Raw genomic sequence first — 25,483 nt, forward strand, 5'->3', positions numbered from 1 at the left:
ACTTTCAGAAATGTTCAGCGTGATTGAAAGTATATTTACATCAAATTTGATGCTTTCCTCAAGCACTGAACGATTCTTTTTACAGAGGTGGAAAGATAAAAAAAAACCGTTTTTTTTTACAGTAAATTGGGTCATGTTGTTGAAATTTATTTTTGCCTTTCATAGGTATCTTCGGGGAATGGGTGTAAAAAAAAAGCCATTCTTACCCGTCCCATGTCTTTTACCATCATTTTCTGTACAAAAAGAGATTATCTACTACTCACCAACTACCTTAAGGTATCCTACTTGTGTTTTAACTATTGGAGTGTTGATTTGGCAGCTGTATCTACCGGTATCGTTTTCCTGTATGTTAGAAATATGAAGATTCCAGGTTTTATGCTCCTCGTGCGTAGCACTTATTCTAGGATTTCTTGTTATTACGTGAGTTTGAACAGTTAAAATGGCCGAACTTTCAAGGAATATCCAAGCAACCTGAAAAAGATGACATAATTTTTTTTTGTGATATGAAATTGGTATTCTAATTTTTGAACTTGGTACCTACCAAGCGGTTAGTACTTGTACAAATTTTCACCAAAACTTCTATAAGAAAAAAAAATAAAGTAAAAAAGCGAAATACAATTCTAGTGATAGCATGTCTGAGACAAAAATTAATTATTATGAGACAAAAGTTTTAGCTATTAGTACCAAAACTTTTAAGTAATTCGGAGATCCCTCTTTGCCATCTTCCTCCCAAATCAAGATTTGAAGTTCCCTTACGGACCCCAAACTCCCAGAAACTTTTCACTTAATCTCCACTGTTGTTCCCAGGATATCACAGATGAGTTATTTTGATCATCTGGCATCCAATAATATCATTTGTCTCATTGAAGCTTAAAGCGTAAAAACTTTTGGGTGGATCATATAAAAACAAATCTTGGCTCTTCCTTCCCTGGCCCCTCTCCCCAAGACAGAACTTGAGGTCAATTTGACGTGCCTATTACTCCCTGATAACTTAAACATGATACCCAGACCTTTACTGGAGATACTTCGGAAGCCTTATCTTGACAGCATCGTATCATACATTTTTTTTTTTATTTACCTCCCTGCTTAGACAAGAATGGGTTATAATTTCCATAAGAGCTAATAGTTGTAAAATGTTTAGGTTCATCAGAGACATAATATTTCTTGTTGGTCGAATATAACATAAAATTTGAATCCCCTTGCCCCCCCCCCCCCACATACACACAAACGCACACTTCCTGAAAGTTTCAATCACATCCCCTAAGCTGTGCCTGGGGTATTGTAGATGTGTTATCTTTATATCCGGGATACAAATTTTGTCTTTATATTTACCTCTGTCCCAGTCTCAAGTCAAAATTTCAGGTACAATTGACCTTCCGAAACCTTCTGAAAGTTTCAACTCGATCACCCAAGCTGTTCTTGAGTTAACGCGACTGCCTTATTTTGTTATCCCGGATAAAAACAGCTTTTTTACATTGCTACTTCAATGTGAATAGATTCTAGTCCTACAAGGGCCTTAAGTCTCAAAACATTTAGGGAGATTTGAAACAAAATATGTTTAGCTATTCTTTGTCCTCTCCCTAAAGTTAAAATTTGACGTCAACATGGTAGACCTACCCCTTCCCATAAAAACTATAATTTGTAAATATGATATAAATTTATATTAATTTAGTAGTAGGAGTTGATCTATTTCTATCACTCAATCTGTTTCTAGAGAAATTTGGTGCCCAGGTTAATGTCCAAGAAAGGAGAGACATATTATGTCACCCCCCCCCCCAAAAAAAAAAACCGAAAAGAATATCCAGAGTTTTTTATTTCAAACGTTTGAAAGGCCCTTCTACCGATTTTTGAAATCGAAAAACGGGCCAAAGATTATTTTTCCCTCCGATCAACGTGATTTTTCAAAATAAGTATACTGCAAAAAGGGGGCCTTAACGGCATAATCGACTATGGAAAAAAGTGTGGTTAAATCAGTTCTCAACAGGAGCTATTTAGCATTCGCTATTTACTAAATAGTTAACAATTACCAACAGATAACCAACAGAATTTAAATTAAGGCAAACAATTTAGGTATCATATACGGTTATATTGATTCATGCCCCTACTCATTCTTTGATTCGTCCTTAGATAAAAAAAATGTTTCAGCTTCTATGGGCTATAGTTTGTTCTTTAATATAATCAACCGTATACGCATATGATGCCACCCTTCCATGCATCTGTCTTTTATCACTAATTCCCCATTTATAATGAACTATCTCGATCCTTTATGTAATAGGCTTGACGAGAAGCATATTTTCAAATAAAGGTACAAACAGGAAAATGCCAATGGCTTTTACTTATTTGGAATAGTAAGAGACGAACCTCAGAGAATCAGGCACCTAGCTAAGTCCAATATGTGGCATGGTTTATTCTTTACTAGGTTTGAGCTATTCCTATAGCCATGATACAGATGAAACTTACATAATTACCATCGATAATTAACTATACCGATCCTTTATACAATGACTTACTATGGGCTATAATTCTTTATTTAATATAATATTGGAGCTAACATCATAATGTTGGTTTTACTTTTTACGCTATAAATGGTTTCAACCTACGATTATGACGTCATTCACCATCTTGTATATGAAAATACAGTTTTTGTAAAAATATTGATTTTGTTTAAAATTTTGTTTTTGTTAATTATAAAAGCGACTACGTATAGTGATTTCATTTAAAATGAGACATTAAACAGCTCTGTATGATGTTCCAGTGCCTTGCTAGCTGAGGAAAAAAAAATCGAGAAAACTGAATCCTTCGATGCAAAATATCGCAGTTTCAGCCACCTTTCTTGTTTTTCAAGATAATGGATTTACCTTCTTGTTCAAGCCATTTATTGTAAGTTTCCTATATAGGGGTTTCGAACAAGAGGGTTCTAATAGTGTACTTTGTGTTTCGATTCGATCTTACACTATTTCTTAGGAATTAGAAGTTATTATATTTTTTACTATGGGACGTGATCGTCTCTTACTAGGTTTCTACTACCGCTTCAACTCTGATATAAGAATGTTAAAAGTAAAATCTTATTTGGACCTTCGTGTGCAAGGTGATGTTAATAACATTTGTAATAACAAAAATTATTTTTGTTAATTACAAAAGCGTTCGATATAGCAATTTCCTTTAAAATGAACCCATAAAACAGCTCTCTGATATTCCAGGGTCCTGCTAGCAGCGTGCTAAAAAAAACGGAAAAATTGCTTTCGATGCGAAATATCATGGTTGTAGCCACTTTCTTTTTCTTAGTATGGGACTTGATGGTCTTTTATCAAGGTTGCAGCGGTAGTGGCAACCCATTACTTACTGGTAAAAAATGGTAAACATTTCACACTTGCTATTTTTTTATAAGATTATTTTTTGCGTCTCTGGACCATGGTTCACCCTTTACTGGATTAAAGTCATAAACTTAGATTCTCGATGGATCACTTTCTTAGAAATCATATGCACCAGATGGATTATGCCAAGCATGGTGGAACTGTTCCAAGTATTTTGGAGAGCTTACCAAGCATTTTTGGAGATTTGCCAAGTGTGACAAACCTTTGCTAGACCTGGTGGAACTGTGTAGCACAGGTGGTGTTCTGAGATGTACACCAGGTGAAGGGAAGTCAGCGCCCCATCGGGTACTCTTACAATATAATGCTGGATTAAGACATATTTATTCTAAAGGGTGTCAACACGATAGGCGTTGGGGCTCATCAAAAATTTTAAACAAGCCTATCATAAAAAATTTATTGGAAAAACTGTTAGTGATAAAAAATTAGACTCAATGTTCAATTTTTTCAAAATATTCATTACAATCCAATATTTCAATTTTCAAAAAGAAAAACTTAATTAACATTTTAAAAACTGCCTTTCTCTTCCACCAACTATAAAACTATGTCGATTAGAAACGAACAGAAATTAACCGAAATAAAAGCTTTTGCCAAAAAGGTGTTTTAAAGAAAAGTAAAAAGCCAGATTAAAACCTAAGACGAGCAGATATAACGTCATATAAAAATCCAAACTTAAAAATAACAAGAAATTGCCCTAAGTGGATAAATGAAACCAAGAACGAACAAAAAGCGAAATGTGGTCCATAGAAAATTATTTGGACATTGGCATAACTCTTGTTTTTAGTAATTTCTGTTCGTTTCAGGTTTTCTGGACTATTCGTTTTAATTTCTGTTGGTTATAAGTTTATTTAACCATCTACAATAGCAGCTTTTACCTTTAAGCATGATTTGATTATTCTTTTTATTTTCTGTTCATTTTCGGTGTTATTTATTCACCGACAACAATTTCTACTCGTCTTTAGGTTTTAATATGGCTCTTTACTTTTCTTCAGAAATTTTGTTTTTGAAAAGTTTATTTTGGGTTAGTTGATGACTATACTCTAGTATAGCCTATAGTAAAGTTCCTTATGCCTTCAATGTTTTTTTTATTTGTTTTTTTTTCACAGAACCGTTTCTTAAAGGAGGCATTGTCGCAAAAAATTTGTAGGGGGCTCATTCAATTGAAAATTGACTTTAGTGCTGTTTTTAAGAGTCGAAAGTGATTAGAGAACAGCCAGTCCCCTCCCTTTTCCTTTTCAGTTAATAATCTAAATACTAAAATAGCCATTTTGTTAAAAATACTCGAAAGCTCAGTAAATATGCCTGTGGGGGTAGCCTAGCCGCCAAAGGCCCTGGGAAAAGGGCTGTAAATAATACCAACTGGAAATAGTTCAACATATGTTTCAAAGTTGAAATAGGGGATCTGTGTAATATCTAAGGAACGTCTAAGCTTACTAAGTTGAAACTTATAGGGAATGATGAGGGAGATGTTGAACTAAATAAAATAGTACTATGTGTCTCCAGTTTGTCAATAATGTGTATCTGCAATATCTCAGGAACGGCTAGGAATTTTAAGTTGAAACACTCCGGGAATGTTGACAGTTTGTTGGACTAAATCACAATACAATATGAGCATCCAGATTGTCAAAAGGTGTATCTGCAATATCTCAGAAACAGCTAAGGGTAATGAGTTGAAACTTTTAAGGATTGCCCAAGAGAGGATGAAATAAATAAAAACACACTATGTGCATAAAAGGTTGTCAAAAGGGCATACCTGTGAAATCTCAGAAATGGCTAAAGGTATAACCAACAGAAATAAAGTTCCATAATAATTCAAACCTCAAGCAGCCAGAAATTATAATTGATCAATAAATGAAACTTAAAGCGCAATAAAATTTAAACAAATAATTATATCAACCATAAAGATAACAGACACTGATATAGATGAACAAATAAGTCCTAAAACAAGTGAAAAATTAAAATCAAGAATCAAGGTAAACTTAAGAAGAGCAGAAACTACTCCAAACAGGATTAGGGCTACTCCCCCCTTAAAACCTTCTCAAGCCTATTTTGTCATTTGCGCTTTCCTGAACAAAATATATTTTAATTTTTTTTTTATAATTACAACACTGAAAACAAAAAATGCTGTTGGATTAAATCTTGAATTTTACATTTCAGAAAATTCCAGGAATTAATGTCATTCTATGTTAAACATCCAGTTTGTTTTTATTAGGTCTTTCCATTCATCTCGATTTGAAATTTTATTTATTTTTTTATCAATGTTTTGACTAAATTAAGGAACACTGTTCAAAATACATACACTGTTCAAAAGTTTTCAGAATAATCCATATATGACAATTATTTTTAGAAGGTTTAGAGGAGGGGGTATTAGCCCTCTCCTGTGTGTAGTAGTTTGTGTTAATTCTAACTTTGAATTGATCATTTGTTTTGATTTTACTTGTTTGATAATTCACTAATTCATAAATATGAGCATATTTCATTTTTGTGTTCGATGTGATTATTTATTTAATTTATGTCTGTTTCGGGTTTAGTTTATTCATTGAATGCAATGTGAGATCGTTTTAAGTTCGAATTATTATAGGACTTGATTTTTCGTCTTTGGTTTTCTATGGCTCTTTACTTTTTTTTGAAAAACTTCTTTTCCAAAAAAGTTTTATATTGGGAATATGGGAAATATTTTTGATTAAAAACAAAGGAAATAATGTATTAAACATTAGAAAAAGTAACGGATAAAAAGTACCCCACTAATTAGTGTACCCAAATTTGAAAACAATAGTTTTTATGATTTTATGATAGTACAAATCAATTATAAACTTAAAAAGAGCACAAAAATCCTCAGATAAGACAAAATGACTGTTATCCAGCTCTTACTGTAATTGTAAGATTTTATAGAATATGTAAAAACCTTATAGACTTAAAAAACTGCTAATTTTTGTTGGATTCCAACTACTTTTCTGTCTTAAGAAACAAAAAGATGAAAGACTTTAAATTTCGAATGTTCTTTGATCAAACTACTCAGATTTACAAGAAAGATTAGACGAGCATAGCTCCCATCTCACCTTCAAACATTTTCAGCTGGTCAACTATTAAAAAAAGACGAATAAAAACAAACAAAGAACAGGAATTTTGTCAGCTTGCAATACTAGTACTAGATATATGAAAAATGTATTGATTAAATTTTGAAAGGAGACAAGTGAATAAAGAAGACTTTCAGTGATTTCTTACATGTCATAATCCATAATTGTATAATCGTATGATATTTTCTGATTTTCAATGTAACATCATCTGAAAAATCACTATTTACTTCCATCAATGTCAATTTACAATCAGAAATTACTGAGACGATGAATTTACTGCAAAAGACTGAAATTCGGTACATCCTCAATATGCGTTGAATAAATTTTATATTTAACGCATTTTCTTGCAAGCAATCATATTGGTTTCAAGCTTCTGCAGTATCTGTTAATATTCAGGTCAGGATCAAAATATCTCTTGGGACTTCCTGTCACCTTGGAAATCTTTTTATTCCCTATTCTATGGCTGAATTAATTGAACTGTCCTAAGAAAATATTTACTTTGAAAGGCTATACACAAAATTATCGTGCAACAGCAATGCAAGATTCTTCTTTCAATGCAAGATTCATGGATCATCAAAAACTTGCTGAACAGCCGCTTGTTCTGGATATTTCGTTTTTTCTTCTTCATGTTTCAAAAGATGCTCCGCATGTTTGATATTTTTGAATTGTCTTTTTTTTAGCTTTTCACAAAACCCATGAAAAGCTATGCACAGAGGATGGTGTTGTAGAGCTAAACCGGACCATATTTTGTCAGTTGATGAACGTTCATACCAGCTTTTTATTAATTAAATGTGGTATATTAATATTAGTTTCCGTATTTTCCGTTGTTTCTTTGTTGAACTGCCTTGCAGTCTTGCATCCCCCTCCCCATGCCACCTCTAATCGTCCTTAGACAAATTCACTACAATGCATATGGTTGAAGATCTCTCCCCTTCCATTTTGACATGCAAAATCATGATTTCAACTAGTACAACAAACTACACAGAGCAGTTAAACATAGTTTAAGGAGGAGTGCCTTAGGCACATAACCCTTCGGAATTTGAATTTTATGAATCGAGCAGTTTTAGATTAAAATTCCTGTAAGCCTTTCCACACGATTACAAATAGGTGGAAGGAGATTTTATTGTAAAATTATAACGAAAAATCTTTGTTGAAGATGCACGAGCGATACTTAATGTGCCACTTCCGAGGCCAAGATAGCTATAATCAGTAGTGGATCCAGGGGGGGGGGGGGGGGCGATGACCCCCCCCCCTTGCTTGGGCAAAAAGTTCTATCATTAGATTTTCTGTGACTTGATTGTGATATCAACGCTTGGATCAAGGCATCTTTGAAAAGGATCGGACGACACTTGGTCTGTCTGCCTTAAGTCTTTAGGGAATTGTCTAGAGTGTTTGGTGTCACCCAAACTTACAAGGCATTTTGAAGCTTGTCATTTCGTAAATCGTTGAAGTTTCAAAAAGTGTGCGCGTCAAAACCTGTTTCTTATTCAATAACTAAGCAAAAATCTTGAAATGACTCCGATAACACATACGCCTTAGGGTTAGTCACGATTCTAGGAGGGTTTGAAAAGTATACAATTTTTGGATAATATTAACCATTTATGATGTCGAAGCGAAAGCAGATAACTCTCGACAACTTTTTTGGTTCGGAAGCTAAAGCTAGGCGAGTGGACGCCGTAACTGAAGATAGAAATAATGAGAGTTTAAGTGTTAGTAGTGATTCCAACGCTTTTACTAATAGTGAGATTGTGTATGATTCGTTAGCATTAATTGAAGAGTGTAGCCCCAAGCCTAACACAAACATCGAAAATATAAGCACTTTCTGCGAAAAAGATATCGGAAGCTATATCGATAGACTTGAAAAACTGGATGATCGTACGCGATATCAACTGCTTCAGAACCCGTGGATTCCAACGTCTAGCTACAGCTTCCCCTATTCAGTTCACAGGAAGCAGGGCAGGGACGAAAAGAGATTTTTCAATCGTACTCGCTTGGAAGAATTTCACTGGCTAGTATTTTCAAATAAGATGAGGGGCGTATTCTGTAAATATTGTGTTTTGTTTAACGTTCGAGGGGTTGGAGGCTTCAATCAATTGCAAAAGTTGGTAATGAAGCCCCTCGTGACTTTTTCTAAGCTAACTGGAAAAGACGGTGACTTGGTGTCTCATGAAAATAATCAGTATCACCGCGATTCAGTTGACGCAGGCATACATTTCCTTCTAAAATGACAACCCTGAAACCAACATTTTAAGCCTTGTAAACCAGCTACGTAGCCAACAAGTGCAGGAAAATAGAGCGAGATTAAAGCCAATTGTAGAGTCAATTGTTTTCTTGGGTCAACAGAACATTGCTCTTTGTGGTCATAGAGATGATGAAGAATTATTGGCAGAAAAGGACCCATTGACAAACGAAGGGAACTTTCGAGAACTTCTAAGGTACCGTGTAAATAGTGGCGATATCACTTTAAAACAACATTTGGAAAGCTCAGGTGCAAATGCTACTTATATAAGCAAAACAACACAGAATGAATTAATTGATTGTTGTGCCAAAGAGATTCTTAAAGAAATTGTTGCACGAGTTCAATCTGCCAAGTTCTACTGTGTGGTTGTTGATGAAACAACGGATGTGTCACACAAGTCACAACTGAGTATTGCCCTTTGCTACAATTACAATTGCACAAGACGTGAAGATTTCGTTGGTTTTTTAGACCTACACGAAACATGTTACTCGGACAGCATTGGAAACTTCGAACCGACCATTAAAGGGGAAACGCTTGAAATTTTGTGTTGGATTTTCTTCGATCTCTTGGGCTAGACTTGGAAAATTGTGTGGGCAAAGGCACTGATGGATGTGCTATGATGGTTTCAGAACATTGTGGAGCTGTAAAAGAAGTTCAAAATGTAGCAAAGAATGTCCTGCGTTGCCCATGTTTCAACCATGCTCTAAATCTTTCCATGTCAAAAACTTCTTCTATCCAGATTGTTAGAAACTCCATCGGAGTAATAAAAAAAATAGTTGCTTTTTTTGGTGCTTCTGCAAAGCGCAATTAAAGTTTTAACCAGAGTAATGAAAGCACAACTAACTGGCGTGTGTGAAACGCGCTGGATCCAAAGGCACGATTCCTTAATGCAGTTTGTGGTAGAGCTCCCTAAGATAGTGGAAGCTCTTGAGATCATCAGCGGCTGGGCAAAATGCACAACTGGAGCAAAAGCAAAATCCTTATTGACTGCTGTCACGTCCTCCGACCTGATAGTAACCATTTACTCTCTTAGTAACATATCTGGACTAATTTTACCTCTCAGTCGGCTATTTCAGAAGAAGAGCTTAGACCTTGCGTCTGCAGCAAGCCATGTTAAGGACCTTCTTACCCAGCTGCAAGTCAAGCGTCGGGAAAGTGAAAGCGAGTTTAAAAACAAATTTGACGAGGTGACTAAAGTGGCAACCAAGCTAGGTTTAGAAATAACAGTCCCAAGGATAGCGAAAAAGCAAACAAATCGGATTAATGTACCATTCAGTTCACACGAGGAATATTATAGACGGTCAGTTTTTATTCCCCTGTTGGACACAATCATTTCAGACTTAGAAAGCCGTTTTTCCGTTGAAACACTGGATACTTTTAAGCTCAGTATTTTCTTGCCAATAAATTGTATAGAAACGAACAAACAACAATTCGCTAATACGATTCATGACTTGTCACAGCGATACTGGTCAGTAATGGGTTTCTCCTCCCAATCGGTTTGTGAATCTGCCCTGGCCGGAGAAGCGACAATATGGAAAACTCGGTGGCTTCGTCTGCGAGAAAGCAATGCACGCACAAGTAGAATACATGAAATACTAGGGGAAACTTTACAGAAACAGAACTGCCATGCTGATATTTTCCGAAATACTTCAGTACTCTTGCAGATTCTCATGACCCTACTTGTCATTGTTGCATCCCTTAAACGAAGTTATTCTACCTTGAGAATACTAAAAGGTGGCTCAGAAATAAAATAACAGAGGACAGACTCACCGGACTTACCCTTCTTCATGTTCACCGTGATATTGACATAAGTGTAGAAAGTATTATTGATAGATTTGCTAATAGTGGAAATACGAGGCGAGAATTTGTTATATAAATTGATAGTGTTTCTATGAATGTATTTTTGTGGATAGCTTTACAGAACCGACAGCTAAATGACGGATAGAAGCAGATGCATGCAACTTTCAATATCAATAAGGTACGTTAGGCTTAATTTCGAATGGGAATTATTCGCAACGAGTCTCCCCCCCCCCTCTTCCTAAAATCCTGGATCCGCTACTGGCTATAATAACATCTCCTTCACCCCGACATGTTGGAAACTAAACTCTTTACTCCCCCATGAAATTTTAATCCTCTTTGAATACTTTCTATTGCCCTCCTCCAACTCCATTCGTGAGTGATCTCGTGTTCTGGGCCCAATGTATATGGCTGAAAACCACGATTTTGGAGTATCTATCAACCTTCATCTGTAAAAGTAAAACATTACCTAGGCATCTTAGGTAATGTCTTTCATTATAGCCCTAGAATGCGAGATTAAACCACTTTTTCCACCTAACCCACATTTCAAAGCGATACTTAACTACTGCCAGATACGTGTTACGCTGTATAATACCTCATCTCCTCTACGAAAGTGCATACTGGCCATACTGTTTTATTTTATCTACGGTACAAGTACAACTATCAATAAATAATTTACCTTATGGGATCCCAAGTGTTTCACCCTGCAAGAGAGCTTCACATCTCTTCCTAATGGAACAGTTACATTTTCTATTGGCCCTTCAAATTCTGGTTCCAATGGCTTTGTTGCACCTGCAATAAACAATATCATAACAAAGTGAGACTCGTGGGAAATTTTGCCCATAAAACCTCTAAATCTGTCAAACAAGACACCATTCCAAAACTGTGGATGAAACCTGTATCTGAAAGTGTTCGTGAGAGGCACGTGACACTTAACTAACCAACGTGGTAACCAGACTTAAACATTTAAAACAGTTCGTGGTAACGAACTGTAAGTAAGGAGCAACTTGGCCCAATAGTAACCAAGACTCTAATACAAATTAATTTGGTAATGATTACTTCATCAAAAGAATTGGCTTTTTATACTGATTAAATAAAGAAAAACAAGTTTTTTTAACTGAAAGTAAGGAGCAACTTTAAAACTTAAAACGAATAGAAATTATTTCGTATATGAAAGGGCTGTCCCTTCCCCTCCCCAACGCCTCGTTCTTTGCGCTAAAGTTCTATTGTTTTAAAAAATAAAGTTGTGAGACAGAGTCAAACTTTAGCGTAAAGAGCTAGGCGTTGAGGAGGGGACATCCCCTTTCATATAAGGAATAATTTCTGTTCGTTTTAAGTTCTAATGTTGCTCTTTAATTTTATTTAAAAAAAAAAGTTGTTTTTTTTTAAACTTGATTTTGGATTTTTTTTTTTTTTTTTTTTTTAATTAATGCAGCTTTCATTTTGGCTCACAGTACATGAATAAATAAAACAAAATTTGCATATTAAATTTACTCTTTTTTTTACTAAATGGCTTTCTCGAAATTTTGATTTGACATAACTCACGAATTAACTTACGTAACAAACTTCTATATTTGTATATTTTACAATACAATACGTATATTAGGGGGTTCGCCCCCTCGTCAATACCTCGCTCTTTACGCTAAAGTTCAAATTTTGTTCCAATTCTTTAAGAATGACCCCTTAATTACAAATGCCGTTAATTAGAATAAATAGCTCTGATGGAAGTACAAAAAATTTTAGAGTAAAGAGTGAGGTAATGACTAGGGGGCGAACCAAATCATATACGTAATAATTTCTGTTCGTCTTTGGTTTTGATGTTACTTCTTACTTTCAGTTGAAAAAATTATTTTTTAATTTAGCTTCTGATCGTTTTTTAAATAATGCTGGGCAATCTGGCGCCCTTTTCATAGCAATGTCCCTTGCCCGCTGAAAACTTTCTCCAGGGAAAGATCCTCCCACGTAACCCCCAACACCCCCCCCAGCTACCAGAAAAAATCCCCCCTGAAAACTTCTGTATATTTCCTAATAACCAATAGACCTACTGTATACAAACATTGGGCAAAGTCCATAACTTGCAGACCTTCCCCCTGGGACTGCGGAGGATTAAGTCATCCTCAAAGTTATTGTATTTTCGGACCATGCTGAACAAAATGGCTATCTGAAAATTTTGATCGGGTGACTTTGGGAAAAAATGAGCTCGGGAGGGGGCCTAGTTGCCCTCCATTTTTGGTCACTTAAAAAGGGCACTAGAGATTTTGATTTCCCTTCGAATGAGCCCTCTCGTGATATTCTAGGACCATTGGGTCGACACGATCACCCCTGGAAAAAAAAAAATGAACAGTGTCCGTGATCTTTCTTCTGGCAAAAAATACAAAATTCCACATTTTTGCAGATAGGAGCTTGAAACTTCTATAGTGGGGTTCTACAATACGCTGAATCTGATAGTGTGATTTTCATTAAAGTTCTATGAGGTTTAGGGGGTGTGTTCCCCTTTCTTTCGAAAATTTGGCAAATTTTCTAAGGCGCGTAACTGTTGATGGGTAAGACTAAACTTGATGAAGCTTATATATTTGAAATTAACATAAAAACCTGATTCTTTTGATGTATCCATTGGTATCAAAATTCCGTTTTTTAGAGCTTCGGTTACTATAGAGCCGGGTCGCTCCTTACTTACAGTTCGTTACCACGAACTGGTTGATGTCAGCAATATAAATTTCAATAAGGTTAATGTACCCATCAAAAGCAATGAGCCTGAGCAAATTTGCACGGTTTTTGAGAAAGAGAAGAATCATACCCAAAAGTCAAGTGAACTTAATGAAAATCAAACCATCAGATTCAGCATATTAAAGGTATCAGATCAGCATAATAGTTTCAGCGGTACTTGTCTGTCATCATGCCAATGTTAAGTTCTTCATCCATTGACGCCCTGTAGAACCGGTTTCTTCGTTAGCTTCTTTCAGCTTAGCGGGAGACAAGACAAAGAGAAGTGACAGAACAAAGGGGAAATAATTATATAATTTGGGCTATATATTTGCACATTAAGGTGGGGGAAAGGTGGGGGTAAAGTATTCGAATAGTGTGAACTTAGAAAACAGTTTTTACTTCATAATATACAGAATAATCGTGCCTAATACGTTTTAATAATAATAATAATAATTTGTTTGTAACCCACTTTTATACAAAACAAGGGGAGTAAAGCACACTAAGAAGGAAAAAAAATCAATCAAATACACAGAAACAAAGCTAACTTAAACCTTAATCACTGACAAAAACACACAGATAATATTATGGTTTGGGCCTAGGGATACAAAGGCATTTCTTGTCAAATTATTACTAAGCAATTCAAACGATTGTATAATGTCGGTAGCACCATGCTTCTCAATAATACGTGCATTACGATATGAAGTGGGAAGGTACAATAAAAATTTGCAATATCTAAAATAAGCTATACGAATCTGGCTTAAATCATTCTTATTCAATAACGAATACATTCCACTTAAAAACAAGACAGAATGGTCACAATATGTGGAATACATTTTAGCTAAAGCTCGGCGTGATTATTTTCCACGGTTAGGTACAATTTTCGCATATCCGATCTTCAACTTTTCATCAACATCTCTCAAAACTTGAAGTTGTAAAAAAGTGAGTGTAGAACAAATACTAATTCCTAACCACCGTAAACTCGTAACATTGCGAATTACTGAGGATCCACAGGACAAATTATGAGCAGATGATTTGGGATTGAAAACTAAATATTCGCATTTATAGACTTGGTTCGGCCTAAAACTAGCAGGTCGTCCGCATACGCAATATAAGACACATCAGATAAATTATAAAAATACGAAGGCTTGATTCCTAACAACACATTTTGAATGCAAGCATTAAATAGATAAGGCGATAGCACCCCACCCTGTCGTACCCCAGATTGAACTGGTATATTACCGCAGTACCCTGTACCAGATTTTAAACGAAGAAACGAATTACTATACCAAAATTTAAGTAAATGTATGACAGAAGTGTTCACTCCCAACTCTGACAAATAGTGCCACATTTGTGCATGGCAAATACTATCGAAGGCTTTAGATAAATCCAAAGCGCAAATATGTAATTCATAACCTTTAGACTGGGCATCATAAAGAGTTGAAGCTAAAACCTTATGCGCATGTTGACACCCAATACGAGGTTGAAATCCAAATTGGTTAGTGTCTTTTGCAGCTCGTTCAATAATATATGGGAGCAGAACATATTTAAAAACCTTACTAATATTGCAAGCAACAGTGACGGGCCTATATGAACTGAAATCAAAAAGGTTTCTTCCGTGTTTAAGAATCGAAGTTACCGTTCCGCGAAGGAAGGAATCAGGCACCATTGACAAAGATAAACAGAATTGAAAAAGTAACTGGAGCTGAGCGACTAGTGCCGGACAATCACAACGTAAATGGTGAGCGCTAATCCCAACAAGATCACTTGATTTAGACTTAAGTTTAAGCATACAACTAACAATACTTTTAGTTGAGACGGGAATAACATGATGTTGCAAAACTGTAGGTGGCAAAAATTTAGAAATTAAGCACTGAAAATGATAATGAACACTATACTCAATCTTACAAAAAAAATACTTTTATAATGCCAAAGCCAAGACGAATCTGGGATAACATCACTAGTCCCTGATGAATCAAATTTAGACGTATTGATGACTTCTTTCCACTGTACTGCACTTTTAGGAAACTCAGCACCACTATATTGATCTACAAGAAGATATCGTGATAACTGCCCTTTTGTTTTACTTTTTATATAAAACACTTGGCCTCGCAAGGACCGCCCAAACGTATTCTAGTTGTGAAGCAAGAGTTTAGCACAATTTGTGATGGTTTTACGATCAGGGTCTTCTTTCCAAATTGGACTTCAAGATTTGAGTTTAACCCGGACAAGGGGAACAGTCACATTCTCAGCTTGTTTCATGCACTTAACTAAGTGAAGATAATAAACATTCAGTTGCACTCTGGCTTGTGGCGAAAAAACACTCGTGCACAATAGATTAAAAGGGATCCCCCTTCCTCCTATAGTGCAAATCTATAGCCCAAATAATATATTTTTCATCTATTTTGTCACTTCTGTTTGTCTTGTCTCGCGCTAAGATGAAAGAAACTAACGAAAGAAACCAGTTCTATAGTGCGCCAATAGATGAACAAATTAACATAGGCGCTATATCAGACAAGTACCGATTCAGCTCCTGCCAACACAAATTTGGAATTTAGTATTTTTCACCAGAAGAAAGATCAAACATATGATTTTTTCTCCCAGGGTTTATTGTATCTAACCAATGGTCCTAGAAGATCGGGCGAAGGCTCATTCAAACAGAAATTAAAAGCACTAGTGGTCTTTTTAAGTGATCAAAAGATTGGAAGGTAATCAATCCCCCCTCCCATGCCTTTTTTTGTCAAAGGCATCCCATCAAATATTTAGATAGCCATTTGGTTCGGCATAGTTGAAAGGTCGAATAACTTTGCCTTTGGGGTGACATGATCCCTAACTCCCATCCCCTGAGGAAGGAGCTGTAAGTTATGCAATTTGCCCATTTTTTACATATAGTATTTGATAATGGTAAATATACGGAAATTTTTCGGAGGGGAGAAATAATTTGAGCGGGAAGGGTTTTCTACGGGAGAATTTTCCATGGGAATGAAAGTTCCCTGATGTAATTTTCCATTGGGAAATTTTACACGATGAATTTTCCGGGATTCATATACAGAATTCTTCTAATTTATCCTCCTTTCTCTTTGACTGCTAAATTTTTCATGTAGAGAAAATATTCCGGGGGAATTTTCCGAAGGAATGCTTAGCGAGGAGGGATTTGTCTGTGAGGATTTTTCTGGGAACAGAGATTTTTCAGCCAGGGGATTTTTCAGCTGGGGGATTTTTCAGCCGGGGGATTTTTCAGTGGTGCAATTCTTCACCAGCAGAAATTTCTACGGGGCGGTTTCCAAGAAAAATTTTCCACGGTAGGTGAGATTTCCGGCATAATTTGAAAAAAAAACAATCAGAAGGTAAATGAAAAGCAAGTTTTCAAATGAATGTAAGGAGAATTTTCAAGGTCCGGGGGAAATTTTCAGCGAGGACGGTATTGTCCGGGAGGAATTTTTATAGGATGAATTTTACGCAGGATTAATTATCTATTTGAGTATTCCCCGCAGGAAAATTTATTTTTGTGTAGGGGAAGAGGAATTTCCTACGGAGGCTGAATTCCCATCAAAATTTAAAAAAAGATCAGAAATTAAATAAAAAACACGTTTTTTCAACTGAAAGTAAGGAGCGAAATTAAAACCTAAAACAAATTAAATTTATTCCGTACATGGGGGGAACTGTCCCCTCCTCAATCCCTCGCTCTTTACGTTTAAATTTGATTTTTTATTCCCATTCTTTTAAAACGACTCCTGAAACACAAGGGCCAAAAATGTGAGTCGAAGCTTTGCTTTAAATAAGATTTTTTCTCCTTTAAACATTATTTTGTAACTTATTTTTCTACATTACATTAAAAGATTATGTGAGCCTTTGAGTTTCCTATTTGCCACATTGCTTTGAGGGCATCATATTTATTCCTTACTAAAGAGAACTGCTTTATAATTGACTACACCTCATTCTTGAAAATAGGAAACTGTTCTGTCTTAACGCTAATTGGCCTTAAAAGGAGCACCACCTTAGGCATCATAATAGTAACTTTTTGTTTATGAAGTAAAGAAAGGGGAAACCTGTTAGAGGATGTAAAAAAAAAAAAAAAAGAACACATAGGTTACAATTACAATCGAAAAAATATCCAGAAATTTTTTTAGGGGACGAGTAGGAGCGAATTTTGTTCAAGGCCGTTGGGGACGATATGACCCCCAGCCCCTCTCTAAGTTATTTCTGCCTAAGGATACAAAGCATAGAATAGTGTTTATCTTGAAAAAAGAAAAAAAAGAAGCCTCAATCAACAAATTGTCAACCTAAGCCATAGTGAACGCAGTTGCGTTGTATTACTAACGACCAATTAGTCTCTCACGGATTTTTCTTCCCCACTATGACATCGGGCCAGGGGCATTTTAAGGACTTTTAGGGGCAGTAGCTCTTTTCTTATTTCTGTTGATTTTTTTTTAAAGTGTTTTGATTATTCATTTTGGTTTAAGAAGATTTTAAGCTTCATAATATTCATTCATTGAAATATCTACTGTATTATCCCTAAGATTGTCTTAATGATTAATTTATACTTTCTTTTTGTTATAAGATTCATTTATTTATGTCTCCTTGTCTTAGGTTAAATATCGCTCTTTACCTTTCTTCAAAAACATTTTTTTGAAAAGGCTATTTAAGTAGTTTTTTTTAAATGGTGTCTTGAGTTTTATTGCTACAGAAACATCTTATGTTTTTTTTTCTCTCCAGATGTTTAAAATTTGTGTAACGTCCTAGGGAGACTTATCCTTTTTATCACTTCCGTTGATGAAGCTTTGTTTCCGACGCATTAAAAAATTCCCCAATTAAGAAGGTTCATCTAAATATCCCTTTTTTGTCCATTTTAAGACCAAGCACGAATCTTTTCTCAAATCATATATATCAGGGCCGTATCCAGGATTTTTGTTCGGGTGGGGGGGGGGGTTACCCGATTTTTTCCTGTGGACTTTGTCTAACATCCTCGAGCAACATTACGTTAGCTCTAGACCGTTAGTCCGCCCCTTACGAACGAGTACCCGTCCACTAGGCATGCTTTCGTATCTTTAAGTTTTTTTTTTTTTTTTTTTTTTTTTAGAAACGCAAAAAAAGACAATTGTTTACATACAGTTAAATACTACAAGCTAATTTTCTTTTTTTTTGAGACAGCAAAAACAGAACGCAAAAAGAAGCCAAATAGTAGAAGTAGTCTATATATATATATATATATATATATATATATATATATATATATATATATATATATATATATATATATATATATATATATATATATATATATTTTTATTTTTTAGCTAAAAGTAAGGGTGAATATCTATAAAACGAAATCCAGGCGACGATTTTTCTTCCCTGCAAAAATGTCGATGACCTTGTCTGGGCAGATGTCAACGTCCCTATGGACTGCAAGGAGGGCTAAGCCACTCAATTGTTCTTATCCTGTTGAATTTCTCAGCCAGGTATTGAGCCTTCTGAGCATTGAGAAACTTCTTTCCGGAGTAGCAGTGCTAACAGGTAACGTCGCAAGAACAGCCAGAAGAAGAAAAACATTTGGAAAAAAGGTGGCGTCGCATGCCTGAAGCGAAGACACAGCACAAGTAGGCCTCTCTGATACTGGAACATTCTCCCACTTGATGCGCCATAGCTCAACTTCTTGCTTCAGACAGTCTGGCTCGGGAAGAATATCGCCATATAATTCAACCAATGACTCCAGGTTTAATGCCTTCAGATCGACATAGACAATTTTGGCAGGAGAAAGGACGCTGAGATTTGACAGCAGTTTCTGGTGAAGCACAAATCATTGTTTCAGCTTGTATGTGAAGTGGTACAGGAAAGGAATAAAGAGCGAGGTTCTATAGTGGTTGAGAAGGTCTGGATCGTCTGCATGCATACTCCGGCCACCTCTCGTCCTTGGACGAGTCATCTCCAGTCCTAAGTTGCTGGCAAAACACTGAGCTTCATCGGAAATAGACGTGAAAGCTGTAGCAGCATTTCCTCGTATTTCTTTTGTTTTTGAAAGGACAGTTTCCATGTGTCTGCATGCAGCTGCCAAATCACAGTCAACTGACTGAAGAGTCTTGCACAGTGGAAGCGTGAGGCAGAAAAGCTCTTTGACCACATGGAGACACACAACAAATTGCGACTGGTTCATCTTGTCCAGCATCTGCGCCGCTTTTGCAGAAGTTTTTGCATTTCCGTTCTCTTCAAGAGCTTCCAGGGATCGCAGCATTGTTCGGCACAGCTCAAGAAAACGCACGACTGAATCGTGGCGCTCCACCCATCTTGTTTCGCAGAGTCCGGTTAAAGTATATCTCCTTGAATCCGGTAGTATTTCATTGATCCTCTCTTTTAAATTATGTGTCCTGAGTAGGGAAGTATGGTAAAAACTGCAGAATTGTGACAAGACACCGAAGAAATACTTAAACGCCAGAATAGAGCATACAGAAGAAATTGGTTGCAACTTCTGGCGATTTTCTTGAACCTGCGCTTTCCTTGCCGCGTCTAGTTGGTGCACGATATTGTCCAGCCTTTTCTCCGAGACAGAAATGAAGTTTTCAGCCGATACGATGCAGTTTCTATGAAACTCTGCTTGTTGCTGAGCTGTGAAGCACTCTATCGCACCCTTCCAGTTCCTGAATGGTTTGGTGACTAGATTCTCCAAGCGCTGGTGGCAGCCTTTGCCAGCTGTCTCTGACGAGAACAGAACGCAAAATCTGCAAAAAGCAGCGTCCTCAGACGGAGAGTAGGACAACCAACTGAAACGAGCGAGCCAAGTTAACTGAAACATCAACTTCCGTTTTTCAGCTACTTGAAAAATGTAGGAGATATCTGGAGTCCAAGGGCTCTTCAGCAAACGAAGTTTAGAATTTGCATCGAGACTGGATGATTTGTTGACAAAACGACCGATGTCATTTGCAAACAACGACAGAGACTGGGTTGGTGCAGGTGCCTGTTGCGTCGTAGTTGGTCCCAGGGTCCGTGATTCAGAAGCTTCAACGATGGCTCCAGTGCCCTTCAGATCCACCGGTGTAAATGATTGCTCTGCAGACGTCCCGCTAACGCCACTGTCAGAAACATCCCTGGTCCGCTTGGGCGCAAAAAACGACGTAATGTCACACTTCCTCTTCATGTTGAAAATCACTCTTCTCTTATCCAAGTCCGAAATTGAACTGAACTGAACTGACAATCTTGCACTCTTATAACATTTACCTCGAGCCCCCATTAATCCTAATTTACTATGCAAGGTCTGACCTTGTGTAAAGTATTTAACATCAATTCGAGAAGCATTTCCGGGTATCTCCTTTCTTAGTTAGTTGGGCATTTATGCGTCAACGATAGCGGTCCAGGGGGGAGCTCTTGGGTAAGTACTTACGACATCTTACGCTAAATACTGGCAACATATTGAAGAGCTATTTGGCCCGCTACCAAAATTGCTTGTGATATTGAGCCGCAAATACTACAAAAGACTGATAAAAAGACATCGAAATGTTAAGAGGTATTGAACTTTTTTCTATTCAAAGCGCCCTCTTGAGAAACACTTTCTTTTAAATGAACATTTTGAAATCGGCTGTTACACAATGCCCAATATGGATTTCCTTGCGATAGCTTCTACATACTAATTCAAATTTCTACAACTGAAAGTCTCCTGTTGATTTCTACCTTCACTTAGCCATTTTACGTTTGGTGGTTTATTTTACCTGATTTTATACAGTCGACGTGTGATCTACATTTGACCGTTTCCAACCAAAATTTAACATTTTGAATTCGATAATCGAAAATTAATTCTCATTTGTGACTACATTTGACGCTAGTGATTTAATTGAAACCAACTACAATTGGATCTGGAAAGGACTATCTTTCGTAAGTGATTTACCACGATTAAACAACCCAGTAAATTTTATTATACCCTTGCTGTTAGAAGTGAAGTTATTGCCCAAAATTTAGCGTCCGTAATTAAAGAACGGTGTTTAAAACAAATATTTAAATTTTTAGAATAACTGCTTTTCAAATTTTAATCTCAATATGTCAGTTTTTATTCCTATTCTCGATCCGGCGGAAACTGGATATAACAAAAAGGTTGGTTTTGATTTTGTAAAACAGTGGAGGGGAAATGACATATTTCCACCTATTTTATTTGACTCAAATGATCCTGATTTCGATCAAGATGAACTTTATGATTACCTTCAAAAGATCAAGACATGGGTCCCAACAAACCCTCTAACTCCCCTGAGCACTACCCCAATTAATCCTACACTAGACCAGCCTCAACAGTCCCAAGTAATAGGATCGCTAATTGACCCCTTTTTTTTTTAGTAATAACGCCACTCACAAAGTCAGAAAGTGGAAAAATAATTAAGTTTGTTACAAAATTTGTTACAAAGTTACAAAAATTGAGTCTGTTGCAAAGTTACAAAAATTTCAGTTATTGTTAAATTGGTCTGATTCAAAAGCTTTGCGTCATTTTTTGCCCATGGTTTGTTTCGCTCCTTTTTTGGGAATCTGGATCCCACGATTATAAATTTGTCAAGTTTAAAAGGTGGATTACTTGTAGTATATACCCCAGGCAAAATAATAGGCAACATGGTTGCAGAGTTTGTAGGCGTGGCTCAATTTAAGGAAAAGGGTATATCTATTCTATAGAAGGATGCAAAGATTAGGAAGGTCATTTAGGGTGTCCTTAGAAGCCAGGGATGATGGTGTAGTTCTTGGAAGATTTGCTCTAAATTTATTCAAGGAGTGGATCAGACCTTCCTACAAACGGTATTTGTTAGAGAATAGTGCAGAATTTTTTTTTGTTTAGGTGATGCGTATAAGGTTGCAATACAATATGAACAGATAGAACAGATAGTGGGGAAAGGAGACACGTCTTCTTTTTCCGATGAATTTCTTTCTGCGCTGACGAGGGTGAAATTTGGACTCAATGATAATGAGAAGGCACTGCGAGATGGTACTGATTCCTCGCAGGGTGGTTTGGCTACCCAGGAAAAGGGAGCTGGGTTTGAGGGCCCGTGGGATGGTACTGATGCCTCACGGGATGGGTTTTTTGTTGCACTGCGAGATGGTACTGATTCCTCGCAGGGTGGTTTGGCTACCCAGGAAAAGGGAGCTGGTTTTAAGGTCCCGTGGGATGGTACTGATGCCTCACGGGATGGTTTTTTTGTTGCACTGCGAGATGGTACTGATTCCTCGCAGGGCGGTTTGGCTACCCAGGAACAGGGAGCTGGTTTTAATGTCCCGGGGGATGGTACTGATTCCTCACGGGTTTTTTTTTTTTAGTGCACAGCGAGTTGTGACTGAGGACTTGGCGCGCGGTGGGTCGCCACCGGAAAAGGGAGCGGTTTGTCAGCGAGGTTTTTATTTGAAAGAGGCTTCACGTTTTTGTTTATATAGGCTTAACTGCGAGATGGTAATGAATAATCTCAGGTCGTGTTGACTAACCCGGAAGAGGAAGCGGGTTGTAATCTCTCGCACGATGAGGTTGATGCCTCACGGGATGGCTTTAATGCGTAGCGATAATAGTTATGTAGAGATATCAACAGTAGTACTGCCATTTGTCGAACCACAAGTTAGTAGAGCAAAACCAAATAGGTCAAAACCGAGGCGTTCCATAGCAATAAAACACCGAGGATTTTATTGGGAATAATATCTTAACGTCATTGCTGCATGGTATGATTTTTAGAGTTTGCAATTTCTTTTATTTGTCGCTGGTATTTTCAGGATTAATTAGCCTTTCCCGGTCATTCATTTTGCCCTAATTCAAAGTTTATACATAATCCCAACTTTCCTTGTCCTCATCAAATTCAGGGGTATGGGGAACAAGTCTATTTTAAAGCATACAAAGAAAAATGAAGTGTTAAAATATCCAGTTTCCGACTACTGTTGTTAGTGTGGTTCGTTTATAAGATTTTACTTATGCAAGTATTGTGTAGTGTTTGTATTATGTAATTGTTTACTAGTTCATGCTGTAGAATGTTAGTAGGCAAGAAGTGAATAATTTGGGAAGGGAATGTTTTGAATTCAATTAAAGTTTGGGGGTTTAATGAGAAGGGGAGAAGCCAAATTTGGAAAAGTTAACTTAAAACAGGGGGGAGAATCTGTAAAGTATTTAACATCAATTCGAGACGCATTTCTGGGTATCTCCTTTCTTAGTTAGTTGGGCATTTATACGTCAACGATAGCGGTCCAGGGGGGAGCTCTTGGGACTAAAAGCTAGTCGTGGGAAAGGGGTCGTTCCCAGGGCTGGAGCTTCCGTTCCAGGAAAGTTACATTCTTCGCTCAGTTCTAAAGGGAGTCCATCTTTCGCCTCCGTCGTAGCTAGTTGTTCTTGTGCTACCTTATTTTCTCTATGTGCATTCTCACGTTATTTAATAAAGACCATGTACCAACGTTTATCGTCTATCTTTGGAATTTACGTAAACCATCACATCTGCCAATATAAAAGGGCATATAGAAAGAACTTAAAATGAGGTTTACACTTGCATAATAAGGCGAACGTGGGGTTACCTAATTGTGTAAGCTGATCACAACCTTTTACCCACAAAATTGCAATAAGATTTTTATATGCCACAAAATGCAAAAAGATAATAGCGCATATTAACCCTAATTTACTATGCAAGTTCAGGTGAACATGGGGTTACCTACGGTTACCTAATTGCGTAAGCTGATATGCACCGTTTGCCCACAAAATGCAATAGGATTTAGTGTGGGAGCATATTTTTTTCTGGTAATGTTAAGTCTTAACAGGTATTTTTTAGAATAATTTCCGACTCGGTCAAAAATTTCGGGGGGGGGGGGGGTCAAACCCGGTCCCCCCCCCCCCCTGGATACGGCCTTGATATATATACCACTTTTGAAGTTTCACTGAAGCGGAATGCGCACCGATTTTAATTGCACCGGCACATAAATTTGAAAAAAAGGTACAAAATAAAACTTCACGTTATCATGCATCCAATGGAACAGTGATCATCTAATCGTTCTCACGTTTCTTTCGCAGTTAGGATAGCCGTTACTTGGTAAGATGACACCAAAGTGAAAGCTCATCCTATTTCAGAGTTTGGACAATGAGGCCGACTTCTAAGCAACCCTTCATTAAATCTTTTAGCACTAGTGACTCTTTTCTAACACCCAATTACCAGGAAACCAGAGATTAGATCAAAAAGCTTCTTAGGTTGTTGTTAGGAAGGTGGTGCAAGCCAGCTCCCGGCAACAACTGTTTCCAACTCCAAAGAGAGAATCCATATCTTAAATAATAGTATAGAGGCTTTTATTTGTATTAGCAAATTGCATATTAGATAATAAATAAATTTAAAATTCGAGGTTGTATAGATAGGTCGTGGTCGAACGTTGTATCAAGGTCGAACGTATACATAGGAAAAGCTTGACAAGCTGGGAATAAGATAATTTTCTGACAAGTTAAGTAGAAAAACTTAGCCAAAATCAAAATATACCAAATAAAATCTTTTCGTGCCAATATTAACAGCACATATAAGTTCATCGGAAAGCCTTTTTGCAGTTTTTACTCTATTTTCAATTGTCTCATGAGCTGCAGCCTTTAAGGTTAAGTCTAAAGGCTCACATGATTCACATATTATGAAATAACAGTACCGTCACGCTACATAAAATTTGTAATAAGTATTGGAAACCCCTCTTCCAAGCAGTGCAATATAGAAGAAGGAAGCTGTTCCTTCAAACTATTACAACCACTAATGTTGCTAACCTTTTATTCGCCTTGCATTTGCCAACTTTAATAGCTGTAGATGTTAATTGATACTGATCAGACTGTGACTGTTAATGTGAAAAAAAAGTAAAAAAAACTGTATGCTAAGATTAAGGAAGCATGGGATGGAAGGGGACTTGGTTCTAAGACAAGCCTTAATAAGGAGAAACGCCGGTGGCAATACTGGCAAGGGGGAATTGTTTGCCACTCGGTAAAAAGAAAAGGCTCTTCAGAAGGGTGAATTCGAAGATAGGTCCTTATTTTTGCCCAATTTGTGGAAATGGTAAGGATGATTTAATTCGTTTTTTGGGGGAGGAGAGGGGGCTGGTAAGGATTTAAATCAACTGAGGGAAAACAATTTCCAGTTTGGTATGTAAAAGAGGAATAGGTGGGTTTTGTATTAAGTGATAGGAAACTGTGTTATTTTCCTTAATGATAAATTTCTTCAGACATAGTGACGATTTAATTTAGTTTTGATAATATATCTGTTGTTCCTAGGTAAACAAGTATATTTCGCTTCAAAAATTTTCACTAAATGTTTAGTAAAATAACGCATTGCTCATTAGAAAAATCCCAATAA

At 36.7% G+C, this 25,483-nt stretch overlaps 1 protein-coding gene and 1 pseudogene across 1 annotated transcript in view; both read right to left on the reverse strand.

The window, feature by feature from the left end:
* The window catches only part of LOC148946826 (uncharacterized), a 30,629-nt pseudogene extending 11,213 nt beyond the window's left edge, over nucleotides 1–19,416 (reverse strand).
* LOC148946825 (cartilage oligomeric matrix protein-like) overlaps nucleotides 1–25,483 on the reverse strand; it is a 262,924-nt gene that overhangs the window by 158,934 nt on the left and 78,507 nt on the right. The gene's annotated exons all lie outside the window — the stretch shown is intronic.

This window comes from Artemia sp. Qi Xiang Cuo, chromosome 11 (genome assembly GCF_049724085.1).
Source record: "Artemia sp. Qi Xiang Cuo chromosome 11, ASM4972408v1, whole genome shotgun sequence".
Taxonomy (NCBI): Eukaryota; Metazoa; Arthropoda; class Branchiopoda; order Anostraca; family Artemiidae; genus Artemia; species Artemia sp. Qi Xiang Cuo.